Raw genomic sequence first — 7,386 nt, forward strand, 5'->3', positions numbered from 1 at the left:
GCACAGGTAAAGAGACAAGTCATTGTAGAATGACGAATAAGTAGATAGACAGATAAAAATAACAAAAAAGAGAATTTGACCCGCACATGGTTCGGACACGCAACCTTTTGATCTGGAGTATGACGCGCTAAAGTTTCGCCACCGAGTCCACTTAGGGTAGCCGTTCGCACACACGCGGTAGCATGTTTTGCTCGGCCTTCTGTCGATGAAGCACAGGTAAAGAGACAAGTCATTGTAGACAGACAAATAGGTAGATAGGCAGATAGATGAAAATAACAAAAAAAGAAATTAACACGGACGTGATTCGAACACGCGAACTTCTGATCTGGAGTCAGACGTGCTACTGTGTCGCCACCGAGTCCACTTAGTGCAGCCATTCGCACACACGCGGTAGCTTGTTTTGCTCGGCCTTCTGTCGATGAAGCACAGGTAAAGAGACAAGTCATTGTAGACAGAGAAATAAGTAGATAGACAGATAGTTGAAAATAATAAGAAAGAGGATTTGACCCAGACGCGATTCGAACACGCGATCTTCAGATCTGGAGTCAGACGCGCTACCGTTGCGCCACCGAGTCCGCTTAGGGTAGCCGTTCACACAAACGTGGTAGCATGTTTTGCTCGGCCTTCTGTCAATGAATCCTAAATAAAGGGACAAGTCATTGTAGACAGACAAATAAGTAGATAAACAGATAGATGAAATTCATAAAAAGAGAATTTGACCCAGACGTGATTAGAAAACGCAACCTTCTGATCTGGAGTCTGACGCACTACCGTTGCGCCTCAGAGTCCGCTTAGGGTAGCCGTTCGCACACACGCGGTAGCATGTTTTGCTCGGCCTTCTGTCGATGAAGCACAGGTAAAGAGACAAGTCATTGTAGACAGACAAATAAGTAGATAGAGAGATAGTTGAAAATAATAAAAAAGAGGATTTCACCCAGACGCGATTCGAACACGCAACCTTCAGATCTGGAGTCAGACCCGCCACCGTTGCGCCACCGAGTCCGCTTAGTGTAGCCGTTCGCACACACGTGGTAGAATGTTTTGGTCGGCCTTCTATCGATGAAGCAAAGGTAAAAAGACAAGTCATTGTAGACAGACAAATAAGTAGATAGACAGATAGATGAAAATATTAAAAAGAGAATTTCACCCGGACGTGACTCGAACACGCAACCTTCTGATCTGGAGTCAGACGTGCTACCGGTGCGCCACCGAGTTCGTTCAGGGTCGCCGTTCGCACATACGCGGTAGCATGTTTTGCACGGCCTTCTTTCGACGAAGCAAAGGTAAAGGGACAAGTCATTGTAGAAGGACAAATAAGTAGATAAACAGATAGATGAAATTCATAAAAAGGGAATTTGACCCTGTGTGATTAGAACACGCAACCTTCTGATTTGGAGTCAGACGTGCTAAAGATGCACCACCGAGTATGCTTAAGGTAGCCGTTCGCACACACGCGGTAGCATGTTTTGCTCGGCCTTCTGTCGATGAAGCACAGGTAAAGATACAAGTCATTGTAGACAGACAAATAGGTAGAGAGGCAGATGAAAATAATAAAAAAGAGAATTTGACCCGGACGTCATTCGAACACGCAACTTTCTGATCTGCTGTCAGACGCGCTACCGGTTCGCCACAGAGTCCGCTTAGTCTAGCCGTTCGCACACACGCGGTAGCATGTTTTGCTCGGCCTTGAGTCGATGAAGCACAGGTAAAGAGACAAGTCAATGTAGACAGAAAAATAGGTAGATAAACAGATAGATGAAAATAATGAAAAAAATTTGACCCGAACGTAATTTGAACTCACAACCTTCTGATCTGGAGTCAGACGTGCTACCGTGTCGCCACCACGTCCGTTTAAGGTAGACGTTCACACACACGTGGTAGCATGTTTTGCTCGGGCTTCTGTCGATTAAGCACAGGTAAAAAGACAAGTCATTGTGCACACACAAATAAGTAGATAGACAGATAGATGCAAAAATGCCGCCATATCCACGAAGTGAATGATGATGAGTGGGCGAAGCTCCGGAGGTAAACCTGGTAAACCATGAATCCTCCGTACATTTTGCCCACTCGATTTTATTGCAACGCTCCCCCTAGCGTACGTCGCCGCACTATATCGAACGATGATACGCGCCATATGTGGCATCATTCCTATTTTATAACACCTCGCATCTTTCATAATCAACTACACGTACCGCCGTCTAGTTTATAACATCTTGCATATTTTTTCGACGGACGGACAGACGGACGGACGGATGGATGGACGGATGGATGGACGGACGGACGAACGGAAGGACGGATGGATGGATGGATGGATGGATGGATGGACGGACGGATGGATATGGCGGCACCCTTTAGATCGGGCGGTGGCTAGCGTAATACTTAGAACTGAACGAGAGGTGGCTACATACAGGGGACGCACAGCCCACGCCTTAAGGAGCTTCGCTCCTAATAATAAAAAAGAGATCTTAACACGGACGTGATTCGAACACGCAAACTTCTGATCAGGAGTCAGACGTGCTACTGTGTCGCCACCGAGTCCACTGAGCGCAGCCGTTCGCACACACGCGGTAGCATGTTTTGCTCGGCCTTCTGTCGTTGAAGCACAGGTAAAGAGACAAGTCATTGTAGGCAGACAAATAAGTAGATAGACAGATAGTTGAAAATAATAAAAGAGAGGATTTGACCCAGACGTGATTCGAACACGCAACCTTTTCTTCTGGAGTCAGACGCTCTACCGTTGCGCCACAGAGTCCGCTTACGGTAGCCGTTCGCACAAACGTGGTAGCATGTTTTGCTCGGCCTTCTGTCGATGAGTCCCAAGTAAAGGGACAAGTCTTTGTAGACAGACAAATAAGTAGATATTCAGATAGATGAAAATAATAAAAAGAGAATTTGACCCAAACATGATTCGAATACACAATCTTCTGATCTGGAGTCAGACGTGGTACCGTTGCGCCACCCTGTCCGCTTATAGGGTTGCCATTCGCACACACGCGGTAGCATGTTTTGCTCAGCCTTCTGTCGATGAAGCACAGGTAAAGAGACAAGTCATTGTAGACAGACAAATAAGTACATAGACAGATGAAAATTTAAAAAAGAGAATTTGACCCGGACGTCATTCGAATACGCAACTTTCTGATCTGGTGTCAGACGCGCTACCGGTTCGCCACAGAGTCCGCTTAGGGTTGCCGTTCGCACACACGTGGTAGAATGTTTTGGTCGGCCTTCTAATGATGACGCAAAGGTAAAGAGACAAGTCATCGTAGAGAGACAAATAAGTAGATAGACAGATAGATGAAAATAATAAAAAGACAATTTGACACGGACGTGATTCGAACACTTATACTTCTGATCTGGAGTCAGCCGTCCTACCGTTGCACCACCGAGTTTGCTCAGGGCAGCCGTTCGCACACACGTGGTAGCATGTATTGCTCGGCCTTCTGTCGATGAATCCCAGGTAAAGAGACAAGTCATTGTAGACAGATAAAAGAGTAGATAGACAGATAGATGAAAATAATAAAAAGAGAATTTGACCCGGACGTCATTCGAACACACAACCTTCTGATCTGGAGTCAGCCGTGGTACCGTGTCGCCACCGAGTCCACTTAGTCTAGCCGTTCGCACACACGCGGTAGCATGTTTTGCTCGGCCTTGAGTCGATGAAGCACAGCTAAAGAGACAAGTCAATGTAGACAGACAAATAGGTAGATAAACAGATAGATGAAAATAATAGAAAAAATTTGACCCGAACGTAATTCGAACTCGCAACCTTCTGATCTGGAGTCAGGCGTGCCACCGTGTCGCGACCACGTCCGTTCAGGGTAGACGTTCACACACACGTGGTAGCATGTTTTGCTCAGCCTTCTGTCGATGAAGCACAGCTAAAGAGAAGAGTCATTGTAGACAGACAAATAGGTAGATAGACAGATAGATGAAATTCATAAAAAAAGAATTTGACCTGGACGTGATTAGAACACGCAACCGTCTGATTTGGAGTCAGACGTGCTAAGGTTGCGCCACCGAGTCCGCTTAGGGTAGCCGTTCGCACTTACGCGGTAGCATGTTTTGCACGACCTTCTCTCGACGAAGCACAGGTAAAGGAACAAGTCATTTTGTACAGACAAATAAGTAGATAGACAGATAGATGAAAAAAATAAAAAAGAGAACTTGACCCGGACGTGATTGGAACACGCAACTTTCTGATCTGGAGTCAGACATGCTACCGTGTCGCCACCGAGTCCACTTAGTCTAGCCGTTCGCACAAACGTGGTAGCATGTTTTGCACGGCCTTATGTCGATGAAGCACTGGTAAAGAGACAAGTCATTGTAGACAGACAAATAAGTAGATAGACAGATAGATGAAAAAATAACAAAGAGAACTTGACCCGGACGTGATTCGAACACGCAACCTTCTGATCTGGAGTCAGACATGCTACCGTGTCGCCACCGAGTACACTTAGTCTAGCCGTTCGCACACCAGCGGTAGCATGTTTTGCTCGGCCTTCTGTCGATGAAGCACAGGTAAACAGACAAGTCATTGTAGACAGACAAATAGGTACATAGGCAGATGAAAATATAAAAAAGAGAATTTGACCCAGACGTCATTCGAACACGCAACTTTCTTATCTGGTGTCAGACGCGCTACCGGTTCGCCACAGAGTCCGCTTAGGGTTGCCGTTCGCACACACGCGGTAAAAAGTTTTGGTCGGCCTTCTATCGATGAAGCAAAGGTAAAGAGACAAGTCATTGTAGACAGACAAATAAGTAGATAGACAGATAGATGAAAATAATAAAAAGAGAATTTGACACGGACGTGATTCGAACACTTATACTTCTGATCTGGAGTCAGACGTGCTAAAGTTGCGCTACCGATTCCGCTTAGTGTAGCCGTTCGTACACACGTGGTAGCACGTTTTTCTCGGCCTTCTGTCGATGAATCCCAGGTAAAGAGACAAGTCATTGTGGAGAGACAAAAGAGTAGATAGACAGACAGATGAAATTAATAAAGAGATAATTTGACCCGGACGTGATTCGAACACACAACCTTCTGATCTGGAGTCAGCCGTGGTACCGTTGCACCACCGAGTTTGCTCAGGGTAGCCGTTCGCACACACGTGGTAGCATGTATTGCTCGGCCTTCTGTCGATGAAGCACAGGTAAAAAGACAAGTCATTGTAGAAAGACAAATAAGTAGATAGACAAATAGATGAAAAAAATAAAAAGAAGAACTTGACCCGGACGTGATTCGAACACACAACCTTCTGATCTGGAGTCAGCCGTGGTACCGTTGCACCACCGAGTCCGTTGATAGGGTAGCCTTTCGCACACACATGGTAGCATGTTTTGTTCGGCCTTCTGTCGATGAAGCACAGGCAAAGAGACAAGTCAATGTAGACAGACCAATAGGTAGATAAACAGATAGATGAAAATAATAAAAAAATTTGACCCGAACGTAATTCGAACTCATAACCTTCTGATCTGGAGTCAGACGTGCTACCGTGTCGCCACCACGTCCGTTTAGGGTAGACGTTCACACACACGTGGTAGCATGTTTTGCTCGGCCTTCTGTCGATGAAGCACAGCTAAAGAGAAGAGTCATTGTAGACAGACAAATAGGTAGATAGACAGATAGATGAAATTTATAAAAAAAGAATTTGATCCGGACGTGATTAGAACACGCAACCTTCTGATCTGGAGTCAGACGTGCTAATGTTGCGGCAGCGAGTCCGCTTAGGGTAGCTGTTCGCACAAACAGGGTAGCATGTTTTGCACGGCCTTATGTCGATGAAGCACAGGTAAAGAGACAAGTGATTGTAGGCAGACAAATAAGTAGACAGACAGATAGATGAAAATAATAAAAAGAGAATTTGACCCAGACGTGATTAGAACACGCAACTTTCTGATCTGGAGTCAGAAGTGCTACCGGGTCGCCACCGAGTCCACTTATAGTAGCCATTCGCACACACGCGGTAGCATGTTTTGCTCGGGCTTCTGTCGATGAAGCACAGGTAAAGAGACAAGTCATTGTAGACAGACAAATAGGTACATAGACAGATAGATGAAAATAATCAAAAAGCGAATTTGACCCGGACGTGATTCAAACTCGCCACCTTCTGATCTGGAGTCAGACGTGCTACCGTGTCGCCACCACGTCCGTTTAGGGTAGCCGTTCGCACACACGTGGTAGCATGTTTTGCTCGGCCTTCTGTCGATGAAGCACAGGTAAAGGTACAAGTCATTGTAGACAGACAAATAAGTAGATATACAGATAGATGAAAAAATAACAAAGAGAACTTGACCCGGACGTGATTCGAACACGCAACCTTCTGAATGGAGTCAGACGTGGTACCGTTGCGCAACCGAGTCCGCCTAAAGGGTAGCCCTTCGCACACCAGCTGTAGCATGTCTTGCTCGGCCTTCTGTCGATGAAGCACAGGTAAACAGGCAAGTCATTGTAGACAGACAAATAAGTACATAGACAGATGAAAATATAAAAAAGAGAACTTGACCTGGACGTCTTTCGAACACGCAACTTTCTGATCTGGTGTCAGACGCGCTACCGGCTCCCCACAGAGTCCGCTTAGGGTTGCCGTTCGCACACACGCGGTAGAATGTTTTGGTCGGCCTTCTATCGATGAATCAAAGGTAAAGAGACAAGTCATTGTAGACAGACAAATAGGTAGATAGACAGATAGATGAAATTCATAAAAAAATAATTTGACCCGGACGTGATTAGAACACGCAACCGTCTGCTTTGGAGTCAGACGTGCTAAGGTTTCGCCACCGAGTCCGCTTAGGGTAGCCGTTCGCACTCACGCGGTAGCATGTTTTGCACGGCCTTCTCTCGACGAAGCACAGGTAAAGGAACAAATCATTGTAGAAGGACAAATAAGTAGATAGGCAGATAGATGAAAATATTAAAAAGAGAATTTGACACGGACGTGATTAGAACACGCAACCTTCTGATCTGCAGTCGGACGTGCTAAAGTTGCGCCACCGAGTCCGCTTAGGGTAGCCGTTTGCACACACGCGGTAGCAAATTTTGCTCGGCCTTTTGTCGATGAAGCACAGGTAAAGGAACAAGTCATTGCAGAAAGACAAATAAGTAGATAGACAGATAGATGAAAATAATAAAAAGAGAATTTGACCCAGACGTGATTAGAACATGCAACCTTCTGATCGGGAGTCAGACGCGCTACAGTTGCGCCACCGAGTGCGCTTTGGGCACACGTTCGCACACACGTGGTAGCATGTTTTGCACGGCCTTCTGTTGATGAAGCACAGGTAAAGAGACAAGTCATTGTGGACAGACAAATAAGTAGATAGACAGATAGATGAAAATAATAGAAAAGAGAACTTGACCCGGAGGTGATTCGAACACGCAAC

General features: G+C 45.8%; 2 non-coding genes across 2 annotated transcripts; both read right to left on the reverse strand.

The window, feature by feature from the left end:
• Window positions 1-503: 503 nt before the first annotated feature.
• On the reverse strand, window positions 504-575 carry TRNAW-CCA (transfer RNA tryptophan (anticodon CCA)). The gene has a single exon. It is a non-coding gene; the product is annotated as a tRNA-Trp (tRNA).
• A 4,655-nt stretch (window positions 576-5,230) lies between these two features.
• Window positions 5,231-5,302, reverse strand: TRNAW-CCA (transfer RNA tryptophan (anticodon CCA)). The gene has a single exon. It is a non-coding gene; the product is annotated as a tRNA-Trp (tRNA).
• Window positions 5,303-7,386: the final 2,084 nt, after the last annotated feature.

This window comes from Rhipicephalus microplus, chromosome 5, assembly GCF_043290135.1.
Source record: "Rhipicephalus microplus isolate Deutch F79 chromosome 5, USDA_Rmic, whole genome shotgun sequence".
Lineage (NCBI taxonomy): Eukaryota > Metazoa > Arthropoda > Arachnida > Ixodida > Ixodidae > Rhipicephalus > Rhipicephalus microplus.